Source organism: Rhipicephalus microplus, chromosome 2 (genome assembly GCF_043290135.1).
Source record: "Rhipicephalus microplus isolate Deutch F79 chromosome 2, USDA_Rmic, whole genome shotgun sequence".
NCBI lineage: Eukaryota > Metazoa > Arthropoda > Arachnida > Ixodida > Ixodidae > Rhipicephalus > Rhipicephalus microplus.
In genome coordinates, this window is record NC_134701.1 from 132,892,135 (window position 1) to 132,909,729 (window position 17,595).

General features: G+C 48.2%; 31 non-coding genes across 31 annotated transcripts; all 31 read right to left on the reverse strand.

Annotated features, from left to right (window-relative positions):
• Positions 1-312: 312 nt before the first annotated feature.
• Positions 313-431, reverse strand: TRNAL-CAA (transfer RNA leucine (anticodon CAA)). The gene is made up of 2 exons: positions 394-431; positions 313-358 (listed from the first exon to the last, which is right to left on the reverse strand). It is a non-coding gene; the product is annotated as a tRNA-Leu (tRNA).
• A 967-nt stretch (positions 432-1,398) lies between these two features.
• On the reverse strand, positions 1,399-1,517 carry TRNAL-CAA (transfer RNA leucine (anticodon CAA)). The gene is made up of 2 exons: positions 1,480-1,517; positions 1,399-1,444 (listed from the first exon to the last, which is right to left on the reverse strand). It is a non-coding gene; the product is annotated as a tRNA-Leu (tRNA).
• Positions 1,518-2,850: 1,333 nt separating this feature from the next.
• TRNAL-CAA (transfer RNA leucine (anticodon CAA)) lies at positions 2,851-2,969 on the reverse strand. The gene is made up of 2 exons: positions 2,932-2,969; positions 2,851-2,896 (listed from the first exon to the last, which is right to left on the reverse strand). It is a non-coding gene; the product is annotated as a tRNA-Leu (tRNA).
• Positions 2,970-3,033: 64 nt separating this feature from the next.
• On the reverse strand, positions 3,034-3,152 carry TRNAL-CAA (transfer RNA leucine (anticodon CAA)). The gene is made up of 2 exons: positions 3,115-3,152; positions 3,034-3,079 (listed from the first exon to the last, which is right to left on the reverse strand). It is a non-coding gene; the product is annotated as a tRNA-Leu (tRNA).
• A 64-nt stretch (positions 3,153-3,216) lies between these two features.
• Positions 3,217-3,335, reverse strand: TRNAL-UAA (transfer RNA leucine (anticodon UAA)). Its single transcript has 2 exons — positions 3,298-3,335; positions 3,217-3,262 (listed from the first exon to the last, which is right to left on the reverse strand). It is a non-coding gene; the product is annotated as a tRNA-Leu (tRNA).
• Positions 3,336-3,399: 64 nt separating this feature from the next.
• TRNAL-CAA (transfer RNA leucine (anticodon CAA)) lies at positions 3,400-3,517 on the reverse strand. Its single transcript has 2 exons — positions 3,480-3,517; positions 3,400-3,445 (listed from the first exon to the last, which is right to left on the reverse strand). It is a non-coding gene; the product is annotated as a tRNA-Leu (tRNA).
• A 67-nt stretch (positions 3,518-3,584) lies between these two features.
• TRNAL-UAA (transfer RNA leucine (anticodon UAA)) lies at positions 3,585-3,703 on the reverse strand. The gene is made up of 2 exons: positions 3,666-3,703; positions 3,585-3,630 (listed from the first exon to the last, which is right to left on the reverse strand). It is a non-coding gene; the product is annotated as a tRNA-Leu (tRNA).
• A 1,159-nt stretch (positions 3,704-4,862) lies between these two features.
• On the reverse strand, positions 4,863-4,981 carry TRNAL-CAA (transfer RNA leucine (anticodon CAA)). Its single transcript has 2 exons — positions 4,944-4,981; positions 4,863-4,908 (listed from the first exon to the last, which is right to left on the reverse strand). It is a non-coding gene; the product is annotated as a tRNA-Leu (tRNA).
• A 245-nt stretch (positions 4,982-5,226) lies between these two features.
• Positions 5,227-5,345, reverse strand: TRNAL-CAA (transfer RNA leucine (anticodon CAA)). Its single transcript has 2 exons — positions 5,308-5,345; positions 5,227-5,272 (listed from the first exon to the last, which is right to left on the reverse strand). It is a non-coding gene; the product is annotated as a tRNA-Leu (tRNA).
• A 241-nt stretch (positions 5,346-5,586) lies between these two features.
• On the reverse strand, positions 5,587-5,706 carry TRNAL-UAA (transfer RNA leucine (anticodon UAA)). Its single transcript has 2 exons — positions 5,668-5,706; positions 5,587-5,632 (listed from the first exon to the last, which is right to left on the reverse strand). It is a non-coding gene; the product is annotated as a tRNA-Leu (tRNA).
• A 247-nt stretch (positions 5,707-5,953) lies between these two features.
• On the reverse strand, positions 5,954-6,072 carry TRNAL-CAA (transfer RNA leucine (anticodon CAA)). Its single transcript has 2 exons — positions 6,035-6,072; positions 5,954-5,999 (listed from the first exon to the last, which is right to left on the reverse strand). It is a non-coding gene; the product is annotated as a tRNA-Leu (tRNA).
• A 1,332-nt stretch (positions 6,073-7,404) lies between these two features.
• On the reverse strand, positions 7,405-7,523 carry TRNAL-CAA (transfer RNA leucine (anticodon CAA)). The gene is made up of 2 exons: positions 7,486-7,523; positions 7,405-7,450 (listed from the first exon to the last, which is right to left on the reverse strand). It is a non-coding gene; the product is annotated as a tRNA-Leu (tRNA).
• Positions 7,524-7,587: 64 nt separating this feature from the next.
• Positions 7,588-7,706, reverse strand: TRNAL-CAA (transfer RNA leucine (anticodon CAA)). Its single transcript has 2 exons — positions 7,669-7,706; positions 7,588-7,633 (listed from the first exon to the last, which is right to left on the reverse strand). It is a non-coding gene; the product is annotated as a tRNA-Leu (tRNA).
• Positions 7,707-7,770: 64 nt separating this feature from the next.
• Positions 7,771-7,889, reverse strand: TRNAL-UAA (transfer RNA leucine (anticodon UAA)). The gene is made up of 2 exons: positions 7,852-7,889; positions 7,771-7,816 (listed from the first exon to the last, which is right to left on the reverse strand). It is a non-coding gene; the product is annotated as a tRNA-Leu (tRNA).
• Positions 7,890-7,953: 64 nt separating this feature from the next.
• Positions 7,954-8,071, reverse strand: TRNAL-CAA (transfer RNA leucine (anticodon CAA)). Its single transcript has 2 exons — positions 8,034-8,071; positions 7,954-7,999 (listed from the first exon to the last, which is right to left on the reverse strand). It is a non-coding gene; the product is annotated as a tRNA-Leu (tRNA).
• Positions 8,072-8,138: 67 nt separating this feature from the next.
• On the reverse strand, positions 8,139-8,257 carry TRNAL-UAA (transfer RNA leucine (anticodon UAA)). The gene is made up of 2 exons: positions 8,220-8,257; positions 8,139-8,184 (listed from the first exon to the last, which is right to left on the reverse strand). It is a non-coding gene; the product is annotated as a tRNA-Leu (tRNA).
• A 1,160-nt stretch (positions 8,258-9,417) lies between these two features.
• On the reverse strand, positions 9,418-9,536 carry TRNAL-CAA (transfer RNA leucine (anticodon CAA)). The gene is made up of 2 exons: positions 9,499-9,536; positions 9,418-9,463 (listed from the first exon to the last, which is right to left on the reverse strand). It is a non-coding gene; the product is annotated as a tRNA-Leu (tRNA).
• Positions 9,537-9,781: 245 nt separating this feature from the next.
• TRNAL-CAA (transfer RNA leucine (anticodon CAA)) lies at positions 9,782-9,900 on the reverse strand. Its single transcript has 2 exons — positions 9,863-9,900; positions 9,782-9,827 (listed from the first exon to the last, which is right to left on the reverse strand). It is a non-coding gene; the product is annotated as a tRNA-Leu (tRNA).
• A 241-nt stretch (positions 9,901-10,141) lies between these two features.
• TRNAL-UAA (transfer RNA leucine (anticodon UAA)) lies at positions 10,142-10,261 on the reverse strand. Its single transcript has 2 exons — positions 10,223-10,261; positions 10,142-10,187 (listed from the first exon to the last, which is right to left on the reverse strand). It is a non-coding gene; the product is annotated as a tRNA-Leu (tRNA).
• Positions 10,262-10,508: 247 nt separating this feature from the next.
• TRNAL-CAA (transfer RNA leucine (anticodon CAA)) lies at positions 10,509-10,627 on the reverse strand. Its single transcript has 2 exons — positions 10,590-10,627; positions 10,509-10,554 (listed from the first exon to the last, which is right to left on the reverse strand). It is a non-coding gene; the product is annotated as a tRNA-Leu (tRNA).
• Positions 10,628-11,593: 966 nt separating this feature from the next.
• TRNAL-CAA (transfer RNA leucine (anticodon CAA)) lies at positions 11,594-11,712 on the reverse strand. Its single transcript has 2 exons — positions 11,675-11,712; positions 11,594-11,639 (listed from the first exon to the last, which is right to left on the reverse strand). It is a non-coding gene; the product is annotated as a tRNA-Leu (tRNA).
• Positions 11,713-13,227: 1,515 nt separating this feature from the next.
• On the reverse strand, positions 13,228-13,346 carry TRNAL-CAA (transfer RNA leucine (anticodon CAA)). Its single transcript has 2 exons — positions 13,309-13,346; positions 13,228-13,273 (listed from the first exon to the last, which is right to left on the reverse strand). It is a non-coding gene; the product is annotated as a tRNA-Leu (tRNA).
• Positions 13,347-13,410: 64 nt separating this feature from the next.
• TRNAL-UAA (transfer RNA leucine (anticodon UAA)) lies at positions 13,411-13,529 on the reverse strand. The gene is made up of 2 exons: positions 13,492-13,529; positions 13,411-13,456 (listed from the first exon to the last, which is right to left on the reverse strand). It is a non-coding gene; the product is annotated as a tRNA-Leu (tRNA).
• A 250-nt stretch (positions 13,530-13,779) lies between these two features.
• Positions 13,780-13,898, reverse strand: TRNAL-UAA (transfer RNA leucine (anticodon UAA)). The gene is made up of 2 exons: positions 13,861-13,898; positions 13,780-13,825 (listed from the first exon to the last, which is right to left on the reverse strand). It is a non-coding gene; the product is annotated as a tRNA-Leu (tRNA).
• A 245-nt stretch (positions 13,899-14,143) lies between these two features.
• Positions 14,144-14,262, reverse strand: TRNAL-CAA (transfer RNA leucine (anticodon CAA)). Its single transcript has 2 exons — positions 14,225-14,262; positions 14,144-14,189 (listed from the first exon to the last, which is right to left on the reverse strand). It is a non-coding gene; the product is annotated as a tRNA-Leu (tRNA).
• A 795-nt stretch (positions 14,263-15,057) lies between these two features.
• TRNAL-CAA (transfer RNA leucine (anticodon CAA)) lies at positions 15,058-15,176 on the reverse strand. The gene is made up of 2 exons: positions 15,139-15,176; positions 15,058-15,103 (listed from the first exon to the last, which is right to left on the reverse strand). It is a non-coding gene; the product is annotated as a tRNA-Leu (tRNA).
• Positions 15,177-15,238: 62 nt separating this feature from the next.
• On the reverse strand, positions 15,239-15,357 carry TRNAL-CAA (transfer RNA leucine (anticodon CAA)). Its single transcript has 2 exons — positions 15,320-15,357; positions 15,239-15,284 (listed from the first exon to the last, which is right to left on the reverse strand). It is a non-coding gene; the product is annotated as a tRNA-Leu (tRNA).
• A 247-nt stretch (positions 15,358-15,604) lies between these two features.
• TRNAL-UAA (transfer RNA leucine (anticodon UAA)) lies at positions 15,605-15,723 on the reverse strand. The gene is made up of 2 exons: positions 15,686-15,723; positions 15,605-15,650 (listed from the first exon to the last, which is right to left on the reverse strand). It is a non-coding gene; the product is annotated as a tRNA-Leu (tRNA).
• Positions 15,724-15,784: 61 nt separating this feature from the next.
• Positions 15,785-15,903, reverse strand: TRNAL-CAA (transfer RNA leucine (anticodon CAA)). The gene is made up of 2 exons: positions 15,866-15,903; positions 15,785-15,830 (listed from the first exon to the last, which is right to left on the reverse strand). It is a non-coding gene; the product is annotated as a tRNA-Leu (tRNA).
• A 611-nt stretch (positions 15,904-16,514) lies between these two features.
• TRNAL-CAA (transfer RNA leucine (anticodon CAA)) lies at positions 16,515-16,633 on the reverse strand. Its single transcript has 2 exons — positions 16,596-16,633; positions 16,515-16,560 (listed from the first exon to the last, which is right to left on the reverse strand). It is a non-coding gene; the product is annotated as a tRNA-Leu (tRNA).
• A 246-nt stretch (positions 16,634-16,879) lies between these two features.
• Positions 16,880-16,998, reverse strand: TRNAL-UAA (transfer RNA leucine (anticodon UAA)). The gene is made up of 2 exons: positions 16,961-16,998; positions 16,880-16,925 (listed from the first exon to the last, which is right to left on the reverse strand). It is a non-coding gene; the product is annotated as a tRNA-Leu (tRNA).
• Between the last annotated feature and the right edge of the window lie 597 nt (positions 16,999-17,595).

Genomic DNA, 17,595 nt, shown 5'->3' on the forward strand with positions numbered 1-17,595 from the left:
AGGCTCATACCGCTTCAAAGGTTTCCCTTAAGTCTGGCGCCTTAGACCACTCGGCCATTCTGACACGATATATCAGCCCCAGCAAAAGAAGACACTGACTTCGTGCTGGTAGTAAAGTAAAAAAAGTTTATCAGAAGTGGGATTCGAACCCACGCACACATACGTGGACCAGAAGCCTCGTTACACTCGTATCACTGGGCAATGTTTCCCTTAAGTCTGGCGCCTTAGACCACTCGGCCATTCTCATACGATAGGTCAGCCCCAGCAAAAGGAGACACTGACATTGTTCCAGTAGTAAAGGAAAAAAAAGTTTGTCAGAAGTGGGATTCGAACCCACGCCCACATACGTGGACCAGAAGCCTCGTTCAACCCGGATCACTGGGCAAGGTTTCGCTTGAGTCTGGCGCCTTGGACCACTCGGCCATTCTAACATGATATTTCAGCCCAGCAAAAGGGGACACTGACTTTGTTCTGGAAGTAGATTAAAAAATTTTGTCAGAAGTGGGATTCGAACTCATGCACACATACGTGGACCAGAAGCCTCGTTCAACTCGAATGACTGGGCAAGGTTTCCTTTGAGTCTAGCACCTTCGACCACTCGGCCATTCTGACACAATATTTCAGCCCAGAAAAAGGAGACACTGACTTTGTGCTGGTAGTAAAAAAAACTGCCAGAAGTGAGATTCGAACCCATGCACACATGGACCAGAAGCCTCGTTAAACTCGCATCACCGGGCAAGGTTTCCCTTCAGTCTGGCGCCTTAGACCACTCGGCCATTCTGACACAATTTTTTCAGCCCAGCAAAAGAAGACACTGACTTTGTTCTGGTAGTAAAGTAAAAAAATGTTTGTCAGAATATGATTCGAACCCACGCCCACATACGTGGACCAGAAGCCTCGTTCAACCTGTATCACTGGGCAAGGTTTCCCTTGAGTCTGGAGCCTTAGACCACTCGACCATTCTGACACGATATTTCAGCCCCAGCAAAAGAAGACACTGACTTTGTGCTGGTAGTAAAGTAAAAAAAAGAGCTTCTCAGAAGTGGAATTTTAACCCCCGCCCACATACGTAGACCAGAAGCCTCGTTCAACCCGTATCACTGGGCAAGGTTTCCCTTAAGTCTGGTGCCTTGGACCACGCGGCCATTCTGACACGATATTTCAGCCCAGCAAAAGAAGACACTGACTTTCCTCTGGTAGTAGATAAGAAAATTTTGTCAGAAGTGGGATTCAAACCCACGCCCACATACGTGGACCAGAAGCCTCGTTCAACCCGTATCACTGGGCAAGGTTTCCCTTAAGTCTGGCGCGTTCGATCACTCGGCCATTCTGATACAATACTTCGGCCCAGCAAAGGGAGACACTGACATTGTTCTAGTAGTAAAAGAAAAAAAGCTTTGTCAGAAGTGGGATTCGAACCCACGCCCTCATACGTGGACCAGAAGCCTCGTTCAAACCGTATCACTGGGCAAGGTTTCGCTTGAGTCTGGCGCCTTGGACCACTCGGCCATTCTAACACGATATTTCGCCCCAGCAAAAGGAGACACTGACTTTGTTCTGGAAGTAGATTAAAAAATTTTGTCAGAAGTGGGATTCGAACTCACGCACACATGCGTGGACCAGAAGCCTCGTTCAACTCGAATGACTGGGCAAGGTTTCCCTTGAGTCTAGCACCTTCGACCACTCGGCCATTCTGACACAATATTTCAGCCCAGAAAAAGGAGACACTGACTTTGTGCTGGTCGTAAAAAAAATTGCCAGAAGTGATATTCGAACCCATGCACACATGGACCAGAAGCCTCGTTAAACTCGCATCACCGGGCAAAGATTCCCTTCAATCTGGCGCCTTAGACCACTCGGCCATTCTGACACAATTTTTCAGCCCAGCAAAAGGAGACACTGAATTTGTTCTGGTAGTAAAGTAAAAAAAAGTTTGTCAGAATAGGATTCGAACCCACGCCCACATACGTGGACCAGAAGCCTCGTTCAATCTGTATCACTGGGCAAGGTTTCCCTTGAGTCTGGAGCCTTAGACCACTCGACCATTCTGACACAATATTTCAGCCCCAGCAAAAGAAGACACTGACTTTGTGCTGGTAGTAAAGTAAAAAAAAAGAGCTTCTCAGAAGTGGAATTTTAACCCCCGCCCACATACGTAGACCAGAAGCCTCGTTCAACCCGTATCACTGGGCAAGGTTTCCCTTAAGTCTGGTGCCTTGGACCACGCGGCCATTCTGACACGATATTTCAGCCCAGCAAAAGAAGACACTGACTTTCCTCTGGTAGTAGATAAGAAAATTTTGTCAGAAGTGGGATTCAAACCCACGCCCACATACGTGGACCAGAAGCCTCGTTCAACCCGTATCACTGGGCAAGGTTTCCCTTAAGTCTGGCGCGTTCGACCACTCGGCCATTCTGATACAATACTTCGGCCCAGCAAAAGAAGACGCTGACTCTGTGCTGGTAGTAAAGTAAAAAAATTGACAGAAGTGGGATTCGAACCCACGCACACATATGTGTACCAGAAGCCTCGTTCAACTCGTATCACTGGGCGAGCTTTCCCTTCAGCCTGGCGCCTTACACCACTCGGCCATTCTGATACGATATGTCAGCCCCAGCAAAAGGAGACGCTGACTTTGTTCTGTTAGTGAAGTAAAAAAAAACTTTGTCAGAAGAGGGGTTCCAACCCACGCACACATACGTGGACGAGAAGCCTCGTTCAACTCGTATCACTGGGCAAGGTTTCCCTTGAGTCTGGAGCCTTAGACCACTCGGCCATTCTGATACGATATATCAGCCCCAAAAAAAGATGACACTGACTTTATGCTCGTAGTAAAGTAAAAAAAAGTTTGTCTGAAGTAGGATTTGAACCCACGCCCACACACCTAGACCAGAAGCCTCGTTCAACCCGTTTCACTGAGCAAGGTTTCTCTTGAGTCTGGCGCCTTAGACCACTCGGCCATTCGGACACGACATATCAACCCAGCAAAAGGAGACACTGACATTGTTCTGTTAGTAAAGTAAAAAAAAGTTTGTCAGTAGTGGGATTCGAACCCACGCCCACATACGTGGACCAGAAGCCTCGTTCAACCCGTATCACTGGGCAAGGTTTCCCTTGAGTCTGGCGCCTTAGACCACTCGGCCATTCTGACACGATATATCAGCCGCAGCAAAAGAAGACACTGACTTCGTGCTGGTAGTAAAGTAAAAAAAGTTTGTCAGAAGTGGGATTCGAACCCACGCACACATACGTGGACCAGAAGCCTCGTTACACTCGTATCACTGGGCAAGGTTTCCCTTAAGTCTGGCGCCTTAGACCACTCGGCCATTCTGATACGATATGTCAGCCCCAGCAAAAGGAGACACGGACATTGTTCCAGTAGTAAAGGAAAAAAAGTTTGTCAGAGGTGGGATTCGAACCCACGCCCACATACGTGGACCAGAACCTCGTTCAACCCGGATCACTGGGCAAGGTTTCGCTTGAGTCTGAAGCCTTAGGCCACTCGGCCATTCTGACACGATATTTCAGCCCCAGCAAAAGGAGACACTGACTTTGTGCTGGTAGTAAAGTAAAAAAAAGAGCTTGTCAGAAGTGGGATTTCAACCCACGCCCACATACGTAGACCAGAGGCCTCGTTCAACCCGTATCACTGGGCAAGGTTTCCCTTAAGTCTGGCGCCTTGGACCACTCGGCCATTCTGACACGATATTTCAGCCCAGCGAAAGGAGACACTGACTTTGTTCTGGTAGTAGATTAAAAAAATTTGTCAGAAGTGGGACTCGAACCCACGCACACAAACGTAGACCAGAAGCTTCGTTCAACTCGTATGACTGGGCAAGGTTTCCCTTGAGTCCAGCACCTTCAACCACTCGGCCATTCTGACAAAATGTTTCAGCCCAGCAAAAGGAGACACTGAGTTTGTGCTGGTAGTAAATTCAAAAAAATTGACAGAAGCGAGTTTCGAACCCACGCACACATACGTGGACCAGAAGCCTCGTTCAACTGGCATCATCGCACAAGGTTTCCCTTCAGTCTGGCGCCTTAGACCACTCGGCCATTCTGATACGATATGTCAGCCCCAGCAAAAGGAGCCGCTGACTTTGTTCTGTTAGTGAAGTAAAAAAAGTTTGTCAGAAGAGGGATTCGAATCCACGCCTACATACGTGAACCAGAAGCCTCGTTCAACCCCTATCACTGGGCAAGGTTTCGCTTGAGTCTGGAGCCTTAGACCACTCGGCCATTCTGACACGATATTTCAGGCCCAGCAAAAGAAGACACTGACTTTGTGCTGGTAATTAAGTAAAAAAAGAGCTTCTCAGAAGTGGGATTTCAACCCGCGCCCACATACGTAGACCAAAAGCCTCATTCAACCCGTATCACTGGGCAAGGTTTCCCTTAAGTCTGGCGCCTTCAACCACTCGGCCATGCTGACACAATATATCAGCCCCAGCAAAAAAACACTGACTTTATGCTGGTAGTAAAGTAAAAAAAAGATTGTCAGAAGTGAGATTCGAACCCACGCACACATACGTGGAACAGAAGCCTCGTTCAACTCGCATCACCGGGCAATGTTTCCCTTCAGTCTGGCGCCTTAGACCACTCGGCCATTCTGATACAATATGTCAGCCCCAGCAAAAGGAGACACTGACTTTGTTCTGTTAGTAAAGTAAAAAAAGTTTGCAGAAGAGCGATTCGAACCCACGCCCACATACGTGGACCAGAAGCCTCGTTCAACTCCTATCACTGGCCAAGGATTTCCTTGAGTCTGGCGCCTTAGACCACTCGGCCATTCTGACACGATATAGCTGCCCAAGCAAAAGAAGACACTGACATTGTTCTGGTAGTAAAGGAAAAAAAAGTTTGTCAGAAGTGAGATTCGAACCCACGCCCACATACGTGGACCAGAAGCCTCGTTCAACCCGTATCACTGGGCAAGGTTTCGCTTGAGTCTGGCGCCTTGGACCACTCGGCCATTCTAACACGGTATTTCAGCCCAGCAAAAGGAGACACTGACTTTGTTCTGGAAGTAGATTAAAAAATTTTGTCAGAAGTGGGATTCGAACTCACGCACACATACGTGGACCAGAAGCCTCGTTCAACTCGAATGACTGGGCGAGGTTTCCCTTCAGCCTGGCGCCTTACACCACTCGGCCATTCTGATACGATATGTCAGCCCCAGCAAAAGGAGACGCTGACTTTGTTCTGTTAGTGAAGTAAAAAAAGTTTGTCAGAAGAGGGGTTCGAACCCACGCACACATACGTGGACCAGAAACCGCGTTCAACTCGTATCACTGGGCAAGGTTTCCCTTGAGTCTGGCGCCTTAGACCACTCGGCCATTCTGACACAATACTTCGGCCCAGCAAAAGAAGACGCTGACTCTGTGCTGGTAGTAAAGTAAAAAAAACTGCCAGAAGTGAGATTCGAACCCATGCACACATGGACCAGAAGCCTCGTTAAACTCGCATCACTGGGCAAGGTTTCCTTTCAGTCTGGCGCCTTAGACCACTCGGCCATTCTGACACAATTTTTTCAGCCCAGCAAAAGAAGACACTGACTTTGTTCTGGTAGTAAAGTAAAAAAAAGTTTGTCAGAATAGGATTCGAACCCACGCCCACATACGTGGACCAGAAGTGTCGTTCAACCCGTATCACTGGGCAAGGTTTCCCTTAAGTCTGGCGCCTTAGACCACTCGGCCATTCTGACACGATATATCAGCCCCAGCAAAAGAAGACACTGACTTCGTGCTGGTAGTAAAGTAAAAAAAGTTTATCAGAAGTGGGATTCGAACCCACGCACACATACGTGGACCAGAAACCTCGTTACACTCGTATCACTGGGCAATGTTTCCCTTAAGTCTGGCGCCTTAGACCACTCGGCCATTCTCATACGATAGGTCAGCCCCAGCAAAAGGAGACACTGACATTGTTCCAGTAGTAAAGGAAAAAAAAGTTTGTCAGAAGTGGGATTCGAACCCACGCCCACATACGTGGACCAGAAGCCTCGTTCAACCCGGATCACTGGGCAAGGTTTCGCTTGAGTCTGGCGCCTTGGACCACTCGGCCATTCTAACACGATATTTCAGCCCAGCAAAAGGGGACACTGACTTTGTTCTGGAAGTAGATTAAAAAATTTTGTCAGAAGTGGGATTCGAACTCATGCACACATACGTGGACCAGAAGCCTCGTTCAACTCGAATGACTGGGCAAGGTTTCCTTTGAGTCTAGCACCTTCGACCACTCGGCCATTCTGACACAATATTTCAGCCCAGAAAAAGGAGACACTGACTTTGTGCTGGTAGTAAAAAAAACTGCCAGAAGTGAGATTCGAACCCATGCACACATGGACCAGAAGCCTCGTTAAACTCGCATCACCGGGCAAGGTTTCCCTTCAGTCTGGCGCCTTAGACCACTCGGCCATTCTGACACAATTTTTTCAGCCCAGCAAAAGAAGACACTGACTTTGTTCTGGTAGTAAAGTAAAAAAATGTTTGTCAGAATATGATTCGAACCCACGCCCACATACGTGGACCAGAAGCCTCGTTCAACCTGTATCACTGGGCAAGGTTTCCCTTGAGTCTGGAGCCTTAGACCACTCGACCATTCTGACACGATATTTCAGCCCCAGCAAAAGAAGACACTGACTTTGTGCTGGTAGTAAAGTAAAAAAAAGAGCTTCTCAGAAGTGGAATTTTAACCCCCGCCCACATACGTAGACCAGAAGCCTCGTTCAACCCGTATCACTGGGCAAGGTTTCCCTTAAGTCTGGTGCCTTGGACCACGCGGCCATTCTGACACGATATTTCAGCCCAGCAAAAGAAGACACTGACTTTCCTCTGGTAGTAGATAAGAAAATTTTGTCAGAAGTGGGATTCAAACCCACGCCCACATACGTGGACCAGAAGCCTCGTTCAACCCGTATCACTGGGCAAGGTTTCCCTTAAGTCTGGCGCGTTCGACCACTCGGCCATTCTGATACAATACTTCGGCCCAGCAAAAGAAGACGCTGACTCTGTGCTGGTAGTAAAGTAAAAAAATTGACAGAAGTGGGATTCGAACCCACGCACACATACGTGTACCAGAAGCCTCGTTCAACTCGTATCACTGGGCGAGCTTTCCCTTCAGCCTGGCGCCTTACACCACTCGGCCATTCTGATACGATATGTCAGCCCCAGCAAAAGGAGACGCTGACTTTGTTCTGTTAGTGAAGTAAAAAAAACTTTGTCAGAAGAGGGGTTCCAACCCACGCACACATACGTGGACGAGAAGCCTCGTTCAACTCGTATCACTGGGCAAGGTTTCCCTTGAGTCTGGAGCCTTAGACCACTCGGCCATTCTGATACGATATATCAGCCCCAAAAAAAGATGACACTGACTTTATGCTCGTAGTAAAGTAAAAAAAAGTTTGTCTGAAGTAGGATTTGAACCCACGCCCACACACCTAGACCAGAAGCCTCGTTCAACCCGTTTCACTGAGCAAGGTTTCTCTTGAGTCTGGCGCCTTAGACCACTCGGCCATTCGGACACGACATATCAACCCAGCAAAAGGAGACACTGACATTGTTCTGTTAGTAAAGTAAAAAAAAGTTTGTCAGTAGTGGGATTCGAACCCACGCCCACATACGTGGACCAGAAGCCTCGTTCAACCCGTATCACTGGGCAAGGTTTCCCTTGAGTCTGGCGCCTTAGACCACTCGGCCATTCTGACACGATATATCAGTCCCAGCAAAAGAAGACACTGACTTCGTGCTGGTAGTAAAGTAAAAAAAGTTTGTCAGAAGTGGGATTCGAACCCACGCACACATACGTGGACCAGAAGCCTCGTTACACTCGTATCACTGGGCAAGGTTTCCCTTAAGTCTGGCGCCTTAGACCACTCGGCCATTCTGATACGATATGTCAGCCCCAGCAAAAGGAGACACGGACATTGTTCCAGTAGTAAAGGAAAAAAAGTTTGTCAGAGGTGGGATTCGAACCCACGCCCACATACGTGGACCAGAACCTCGTTCAACCCGGATCACTGGGCAAGGTTTCGCTTGAGTCTGAAGCCTTAGGCCACTCGGCCATTCTGACACGATATTTCAGCCCCAGCAAAAGGAGACACTGACTTTGTGCTGGTAGTAAAGTAAAAAAAAGAGCTTGTCAGAAGTGGGATTTCAACCCACGCCCACATACGTAGACCAGAGGCCTCGTTCAACCCGTATCACTGGGCAAGGTTTCCCTTAAGTCTGGCGCCTTGGACCACTCGGCCATTCTGACACGATATTTCAGCCCAGCGAAAGGAGACACTGACTTTGTTCTGGTAGTAGATTAAAAAAATTTGTCAGAAGTGGGACTCGAACCCACGCACACAAACGTAGACCAGAAGCTTCGTTCAACTCGTATGACTGGGCAAGGTTTCCCTTGAGTCCAGCACCTTCGACCACTCGGCCATTCTGACAAAATGTTTCAGCCCAGCAAAAGGAGACACTGAGTTTGTGCTGGTAGTAAATTCAAAAAAATTGACAGAAGCGAGTTTCGAACCCACGCACACATACGTGGACCAGAAGCCTCGTTCAACTGGCATCATCGCACAAGGTTTCCCTTCAGTCTGGCGCCTTAGACCACTCGGCCATTCTGATACGATATGTCAGCCCCAGCAAAAGGAGCCGCTGACTTTGTTCTGTTAGTGAAGTAAAAAAAGTTTGTCAGAAGAGGGATTCGAATCCACGCCTACATACGTGAACCAGAAGCCTCGTTCAACCCCTATCACTGGGCAAGGTTTCGCTTGAGTCTGGAGCCTTAGACCACTCGGCCATTCTGACACGATATTTCAGGCCCAGCAAAAGAAGACACTGACTTTGTGCTGGTAGTAAAGTAAAAAAAGAGCTTCTCAGAAGTGGGATTTCAACCCGCGCCCACATACGTAGACCAAAAGCCTCATTCAACCCGTATCACTGGGCAAGGTTTCCCTTAAGTCTGGCGCCTTCAACCACTCGGCCATGCTGACACAATATATCAGCCCCAGCAAAAAAAACACTGACTTTATGCTGGTAGTAAAGTAAAAAAAAGATTGTCAGAAGTGAGATTCGAACCCACGCACACATACGTGGAACAGAAGCCTCGTTCAACTCGCATCACCGGGCAATGTTTCCCTTCAGTCTGGCGCCTTAGACCACTCGGCCATTCTGATACAATATGTCAGCCCCAGCAAAAGGAGACACTGACTTTGTTCTGTTAGTAAAGTAAAAAAAGTTTGCAGAAGAGCGATTCGAACCCACGCCCACATACGTGGACCAGAAGCCTCGTTCAACTCCTATCACTGGCCAAGGATTTCCTTGAGTCTGGCGCCTTAGACCACTCGGCCATTCTGACACGATATAGCTGCCCAAGCAAAAGAAGACACTGACATTGTTCTGGTAGTAAAGGAAAAAAAAGTTTGTCAGAAGTGAGATTCGAACCCACGCCCACATACGTGGACCAGAAGCCTCGTTCAACCCGTATCACTGGGCAAGGTTTCGCTTGAGTCTGGCGCCTTGGACCACTCGGCCATTCTAACACGATATTTCAGCCCAGCAAAAGGAGACACTGACTTTGTTCTGGAAGTAGATTAAAAAATTTTGTCAGAAGTGGGATTCGAACTCACGCACACATACGTGGACCAGAAGCCTCGTTCAACTCGAATGACTGGGCGAGGTTTCCCTTCAGCCTGGCGCCTTACACCACTCGGCCATTCTGATACGATATGTCAGCCCCAGCAAAAGGAGACGCTGACTTTGTTCTGTTAGTGAAGTAAAAAAAGTTTGTCAGAAGAGGGGTTCGAACCCACGCACACATACGTGGACCAGAAACCGCGTTCAACTCGTATCACTGGGCAAGGTTTCCCTTGAGTCTGGCGCCTTAGACCACTCGGCCATTCTGACACAATACTTCGGCCCAGCAAAAGAAGACGCTGACTCTGTGCTGGTAGTAAAGTAAAAAAAACTGCCAGAAGTGAGATTCGAACCCATGCACACATGGACCAGAAGCCTCGTTAAACTCGCATCACTGGGCAAGGTTTCCTTTCAGTCTGGCGCCTTAGACCACTCGGCCATTCTGACACAATTTTTTCAGCCCAGCAAAAGAAGACACTGACTTTGTTCTGGTAGTAAAGTAAAAAAAAGTTTGTCAGAATAGGATTCGAACCCACGCCCACATACGTGGACCAGAAGTGTCGTTCAACCCGTATCACTGGGCAAGGTTTCCCTTAAGTCTGGCGCCTTAGACCACTCGGCCATTCTGACACGATATATCAGCCCCAGCAAAAGAAGACACTGACTTCGTGCTGGTAGTAAAGTAAAAAAAGTTTATCAGAAGTGGGATTCGAACCCACGCACACATACGTGGACCAGAAACCTCGTTACACTCGTATCACTGGGCAATGTTTCCCTTAAGTCTGGCGCCTTAGACCACTCGGCCATTCTCATACGATAGGTCAGCCCCAGCAAAAGGAGACACTGACATTGTTCCAGTAGTAAAGGAAAAAAAAGTTTGTCAGAAGTGGGATTCGAACCCACGCCCACATACGTGGACCAGAAGCCTCGTTCAACCCGGATCACTGGGCAAGGTTTCGCTTGAGTCTGGCGCCTTGGACCACTCGGCCATTCTAACACGATATTTCAGCCCAGCAAAAGGGGACACTGACTTTGTTCTGGAAGTAGATTAAAAAATTTTGTCAGAAGTGGGATTCGAACTCATGCACACATACGTGGACCAGAAGCCTCGTTCAACTCGAATGACTGGGCAAGGTTTCCTTTGAGTCTAGCACCTTCGACCACTCGGCCATTCTGACACAATATTTCAGCCCAGAAAAAGGAGACACTGACTTTGTGCTGGTAGTAAAAAAAACTGCCAGAAGTGAGATTCGAACCCATGCACACATGGACCAGAAGCCTCGTTAAACTCGCATCACCGGGCAAGGTTTCCCTTCAGTCTGGCGCCTTAGACCACTCGGCCATTCTGACACAATTTTTTCAGCCCAGCAAAAGAAGACACTGACTTTGTTCTGGTAGTAAAGTAAAAAAATGTTTGTCAGAATATGATTCGAACCCACGCCCACATACGTGGACCAGAAGCCTCGTTCAACCTGTATCACTGGGCAAGGTTTCCCTTGAGTCTGGAGCCTTAGACCACTCGACCATTCTGACACGATATTTCAGCCCCAGCAAAAGAAGACACTGACTTTGTGCTGGTAGTAAAGTAAAAAAAAGAGCTTCTCAGAAGTGGAATTTTAACCCCCGCCCACATACGTAGACCAGAAGCCTCGTTCAACCCGTATCACTGGGCAAGGTTTCCCTTAAGTCTGGTGCCTTGGACCACGCGGCCATTCTGACACGATATTTCAGCCCAGCAAAAGAAGACACTGACTTTCCTCTGGTAGTAGATAAGAAAATTTTGTCAGAAGTGGGATTCAAACCCACGCCCACATACGTGGACCAGAAGCCTCGTTCAACCCGTATCACTGGGCAAGGTTTCCCTTAAGTCTGGCGCGTTCGACCACTCGGCCATTCTGATACAATACTTCGGCCCAGCAAAGGGAGACACTGACATTGTTCTAGTAGTAAAGGAAAAAAAATTTGTCAGAAGTGGGATTCGAACCCACGCCCTCATATGTGGACCAGAAGCCTCGTTCAAACCGTATCACTGGGCAAGGTTTCGCTTGAGTCTGGCGCCTTGGACCACTCGGCCATTCTAACACGATATTTCACCCCAGCAAAAGGAGACACTGACTTTGTTCTGGAAGTAGATTAAAAAATTTTGTCAGAAGTGGGATTCGAACTCACGCACACATGCGTGGACCAGAAGCCTCGTTCAACTCGAATGACTGGGCAAGGTTTCCCTTGAGACTAGCACCTTCGACCACTCGGCCATTCTGACACAATATTTCAGCCCAGAAAAAGGAGACACTGACTTTGTGCTGGTCGTAAAAAAATTGCCAGAAGTGATATTCGAACCCATGCACACATGGACCAGAAGCCTCGTTAAACTCGCATCACCGGGCAAGGATTCCCTTCAGTCTGGCGCCTTAGACCACTCGGCCATTCTGACACAATTTTTCAGCCCAGCAAAAGGAGACACTGACTTTGTTCTGGTAGTAAAGTAAAAAAAAGTTTGTCAGAATAGGATTCGAACCCACGCCCACATACGTGGACCAGAAGCCTCGTTCAACCTGTATCACTGGGCAAGGTTTCCCTTGAGTCTGGAGCCTTAGACCACTCGACCATTCTGACACGATATTTCAGCCCCAGCAAAAGAAGACACTGACTTTGTGCTGGTAGTAAAGTAAAAAAAAGAGCTTCTCAGAAGTGGAATTTTAACCCCCGCCCACATACGTAGACCAGAAGCCTCGTTCAACCCGTATCACTGGGCAAGGTTTCCCTTAAGTCTGGTGCCTTGGACCACGCGGCCATTCTGACACGATATTTCAGCCCAGCAAAAGAAGACACTGACTTTCCTCTGGTAGTAGATAAGAAAATTTTGTCAGAAGTGGGATTCAAACCCACGCCCACATACGTGGACCAGAAGCCTCGTTCAACCCGTATCACTGGGCAAGGTTTCCCTTAAGTCTGGCGCGTTCGACCACTCGGCCATTCTGATACAATACTTCGGCCCAGCAAAAGAAGACGCTGACTCTGTGCTGGTAGTAAAGTAAAAAAATTGACAGAAGTGGGATTCGAACCCACGCACACATACGTGTACCAGAAGCCTCGTTCAACTCGTATCACTGGGCGAGCTTTCCCTTCAGCCTGGCGCCTTACACCACTCGGCCATTCTGATACGATATGTCAGCCCCAGCAAAAGGAGACGCTGACTTTGTTCTGTTAGTGAAGTAAAAAAAACTTTGTCAGAAGAGGGGTTCCAACCCACGCACACATACGTGGACGAGAAGCCTCGTTCAACTCGTATCACTGGGCAAGGTTTCCCTTGAGTCTGGAGCCTTAGACTACTCGGCCATTCTGATACGATATATCAGCCCCCAAAAAAAGATGACACTGACTTTATGCTCGTAGTAAAGTAAAAAAAAGTTTGTCTCAAGTAGGATTTGAACCCACGCCCACACACCTAGACCAGAAGCCTCGTTCAACCCGTTTCACTGAGCAAGGTTTCTCTTGAGTCTGGCGCCTTAGACCACTCGGCCATTCGGACACGACATATCAACCCAGCAAAAGGAGACACTGACATTGTTCTGTTAGTAAAGTAAAAAAAAAGTTTGTCAGTAGTGGGATTCGAACCCACGCCCACATACGTGGACCAGAAGCCTCGTTCAACCCATATCACTGGGCAAGGTTTCCCTTGAGTCTGGCGCCTTAGACCACTCGGCCATTCTGACACGATATATCAGCCCCAGCAAAAGAAGACACTGACTTCGTGCTGGTAGTAAAGTAAAAAAAGTTTGTCAGAAGTGGGATTCGAACCCACGCACACATACGTGGACCAGAAGCCTCGTTACACTCGTATCACTGGGCAAGGTTTCTCTTAAGTCTGGCGCCTTAGACCACTCGGCCATTCTGATACGATATGTCAGCCCCAGCAAAAGGAGACACGGACATTGTTCCAGTAGTAAAGGAAAAAAAAGTTTGTCAGAGGTGGGATTCGAACCCCCGCCCACATACGTGGACCAGAACCTCGTTCAACCCGGATCACTGGGCAAGGTTTCGCTTGAGTCTGAAGCCTTAGGCCACTCGGCCATTCTGACACGATATTTCAGCCCCAGCAAAAGGAGACACTGACTTTGTGCTGGTAGTAAAGTAAAAAAAAGAGCTTGTCAGAAGTGGGATTTCAACCCACGCCCACATACGTAGACCAGAGGCCTCGTTCAACCCGTATCACTGGGCAAGGTTTCCCTTACGTCTGGCGCCTTGGACCACTCGGCCATTCTGACACGATATTTCAGCCCAGCAAAAGGAGACACTGACTTTGTTCCGGTAGTAGATTAAAAAATTTTTGTCAGAAGTGGGATTCGAACTCACGGACACATAGCTGGACCAGAAGCCTCGTTCAACTCGAATGACTGGGCAAGGTTTCCCTTGAGTCTAGCACCTTCGACCACTCGGCCATTCTGACACAATATTTCAGCCCAGCAAAAGGAGACACTGACTTCGTGCCGGTAGTAAAGAAAAAAAAGTTTGTCAGAAGTGGGATTCGAACCCACGCCCACATACGTGGACCAGAAGCCTCGTTCAACCTGTATCACTGGGCAAGGTTTTGCTTGAGTCTGGAGCCTTAGACCACTCGGCCATTCGGACACGAAATTTCAGCCCCAGCAAAAGGAGACACTGACTTTGTGCTGGTAGTAAAGCAAACAAAAGAGCTTCTTAGAAGTGGGATTTCAACCGACGCCCTCATACGTAGACCAGAAGCCTCGTTAAACCCGTATCACTGGGCAAGGTTTTCCTTAAGTCTGGCGCCTTGGACCACTCGGCCATTCTGACAGGAAATTTCAGCCCAGCAAAAGGAGACACTGACTTTCTTCTGGTAGTAGAGTAAAAAATTTTGTCATACGTGGGATTCGAACCCACGCACACATACGTGGACCAGAAGCCTCGTTCATCTCGTATGACTGGGCAAGGTTTCCCTTGAGTCTAGCACCTTCGACCACTCGGCCATTCTGACACAATATTTCAGCCCAGCAAAAGGAGACACGGATTTTGTGCTGGTAGTAAATTAAAAAAATTGACAGAAGTGAGATTCGAACCCACGCACACATACCTGGACCAGAGGCCTCGTTCAACTCGCATCACCAGGCAAGGTTTCCCTTCAGTCTGGCGCCTTACACCACTCGGCCATTCTGATACGATATGTCAGCCCCAGCAAAAGGAGACGCTGACTTTGTTCTGTTAGTGAAGTAAAAAAAGTTTGTCAGAAGAGGGGTTCGAACCCACGCACACATACGTGGACCAGAAGCCTCGTTCAACTCGTATCACTGGGCAAGGTTTCCCTTAAGTCTGGCGCCTTAGACCACTCGGCCATTCTGATACGATATAGCAGCCCCAGCAAAAGATGACACTGACTTTATTCTCGTAGTAAAGTAAAAAAAAGTTTGTCTGAAGTAGGATTTGAACCCACGCCCACACACCTAGACCAGAAGCCTCGTTCAACCCGTATCACTGAGCAAGGTTTCTCTTGAGTCTGGCGCCTTAGACCACTCGGCCATTCGGACACGACATACCAACCCAGCAAAAGGAGACACTGACATTGTTCTGTTTGTAAAGTAAAAAAGTTTGGCAGAAGTGGGATTCGAACCCACGCCCACATACGTGGACCAGAAGCCTCGTTCAACCCGTATCACTGGGCAAGGTTTCCCTTGAGTCTGGCGCCTTAGACCACTCGGCCATTCTGACACAATATTTCAGCCCCAGCAAAAGGAGACACTGACTTTGTGCTGGTAGTAAAGTAAAAAAAAGAGCTTCTCAGAAGTGGGATTTCAACCCACGCCCAAATACGTAGACCAGAGGCCTCGTTCAACCCGTATCACTGGTCAAGGTTTCCCTTAAGTCTGGCGCCTTGGACCACTCGGCCATTCTGACATGATATTTCAGCCCAGCAAAAGGAGACACTGACTTTCTTCTGGTAGTAGATTAAAAAATTTGTCAGAAGTGGGATTCAAACCCACGCCCACATACGTGGACCAGAAGCCTCGTTCAACCCGTATCACTGGGTAAGGTTTCCCTTAAGTCTGGCGCCTTCGACCACTCGGCCATTCTGACACAAAATTTCAGCCCAGCAAAAGAAGACGCTGACTCTGTGCTGGTAGTAAAGTAAAAAAATTGACAGAAGTGGGATTCGAACCCACGCACACATACGTGTACCAGAAGCCTCGTTCAACTCGTATCACTGGGCAAGGTTTCCCTTGAGTCTGGAGCCTTAGACCACTCGACCATTCTGACACGATATTTCAGCCCCAGCAAAAAAACACTGACTTTATGCTGGTAGTAAAGTAAAAAAAAAGATTGTCAGAAGTGGGATTTGAACCCACGTCCACATACGTGGACCAAAGGCCTCGTTTAACCCGTATCACCGGGCAATGTTTCCCTTAAGTCTGGTGCCTTAGACAACTCGGCCGTTCTGACACGATATATAAGCTGAAGCAAAGGAAGACACTGACTTTGTTCTGGTAGTAAAGTAAAAAAAGTTCGTCAGAAGTGGGATTCGAACCCACGCACACATACGTGGGACCAGAAGCCTCGTTCATCTCGTATGACTGGGCAAGGTTTCCCTTGAGTCTAGCACCTTCGACCACTCGTTCATTCTGACACAATATTTCAGCCCAGCAAAAGGAGACACTGACTTTGTGCTGGTAGTAAATTAAAAAAAATTGACAGAAGTGAGATTCGAACCCACGCACACATACGTGGACCAGAAGCCTCGTTCAACTTGCATCACCGGGCAAGGTTTCCCTTCAGTCTGGCGCCTTAGACCACTCGGCCATTCGGACACGGCATGTCAACCCAGCAAAAGGAGACACTGACATTGTTCCGTTAGTAAAGTAAAAAAAGTTTGTCAGAAGTTGGATTCGAACCCACGCCCACATACGTGGACCGGAAGCCTCGTTCAACCCGTATCACTGGGCAAGGTTTCCCTTGAGTCTGGCGCCTTAGACCACTCGGCCATTCTGACACGATATTTCAGCCCCAGCAAAAGAAGACACTGACTTCGTGCTGGTAGTAAAGTAAAAAAAGAACTTCTCAGAAGTGGGATTTTAACCCACGCCCACATACGTAGACAAGAAGCCTCGTTCAACCCGTATCACTGGGCAAGGTTTCCTTTAAGTCTGGTGCCTTGGACCACTCGGCCATTCTGACACGATATTTCAGGCCAGCAAAAGCAGACACTGACTTTCTTCTGGCAGTAGATTGAAAAATTTGTCAGAAGTGGGATTCAAACCCACGCCCACATACGTGGACCAGAAGCATCGTTCAACCCGTATCACTGGGCAAAGTTTCCCTTAAGTCTGGCGCCTTGGACCACTCGACCATTCCGACACGATATTTCAGCCCCAGCAAAAGGAGACACTGACTTTGTGCTGGTAGTAAAGTAAAAAAAGAGCTTCTCAGAAGTGGGATTTCAACCCACGCCCACATACGTAGACCAGAAGCCTCGTTCAACCCGTATCACTGGGCAAGGTTTCCCTTAAGTCTGGCGCCTTCGACCACTCGGCCACGCTGACACAATATATCAGCCCCAGCAAAAAAAACAATGACTTTATGCTGGTAGTAAAGTAAAAAAAGATTGTCAGAAGTGGGATTCGAACCACGTGCACATACGTGGACCAAAGGTCTCGTTTAACCCGTATCACCGGGCAATGTTTCCCTTAAGTCTGGTGCCTTAGACAACTCGGCCGTTCTGACACGATATATAAGCTGCAGCAAAAGAAGACACTGACTTTGTTCTGGTAGTAAAGTAAAAAAAGTTTGTCAGAAGTGGGATTCGCACCCACGCACACATACGTGGACCAGAAGCCTCGTTCATCTCGTATGACTGGGCACGGTTTCCCTTGAGTCTAGCGCCTTCGACCACTCGGCCATTCTGACACAATATTTCAGCCCAGCAAAAAGAGACACTCACTTTGTGCTGGTAGT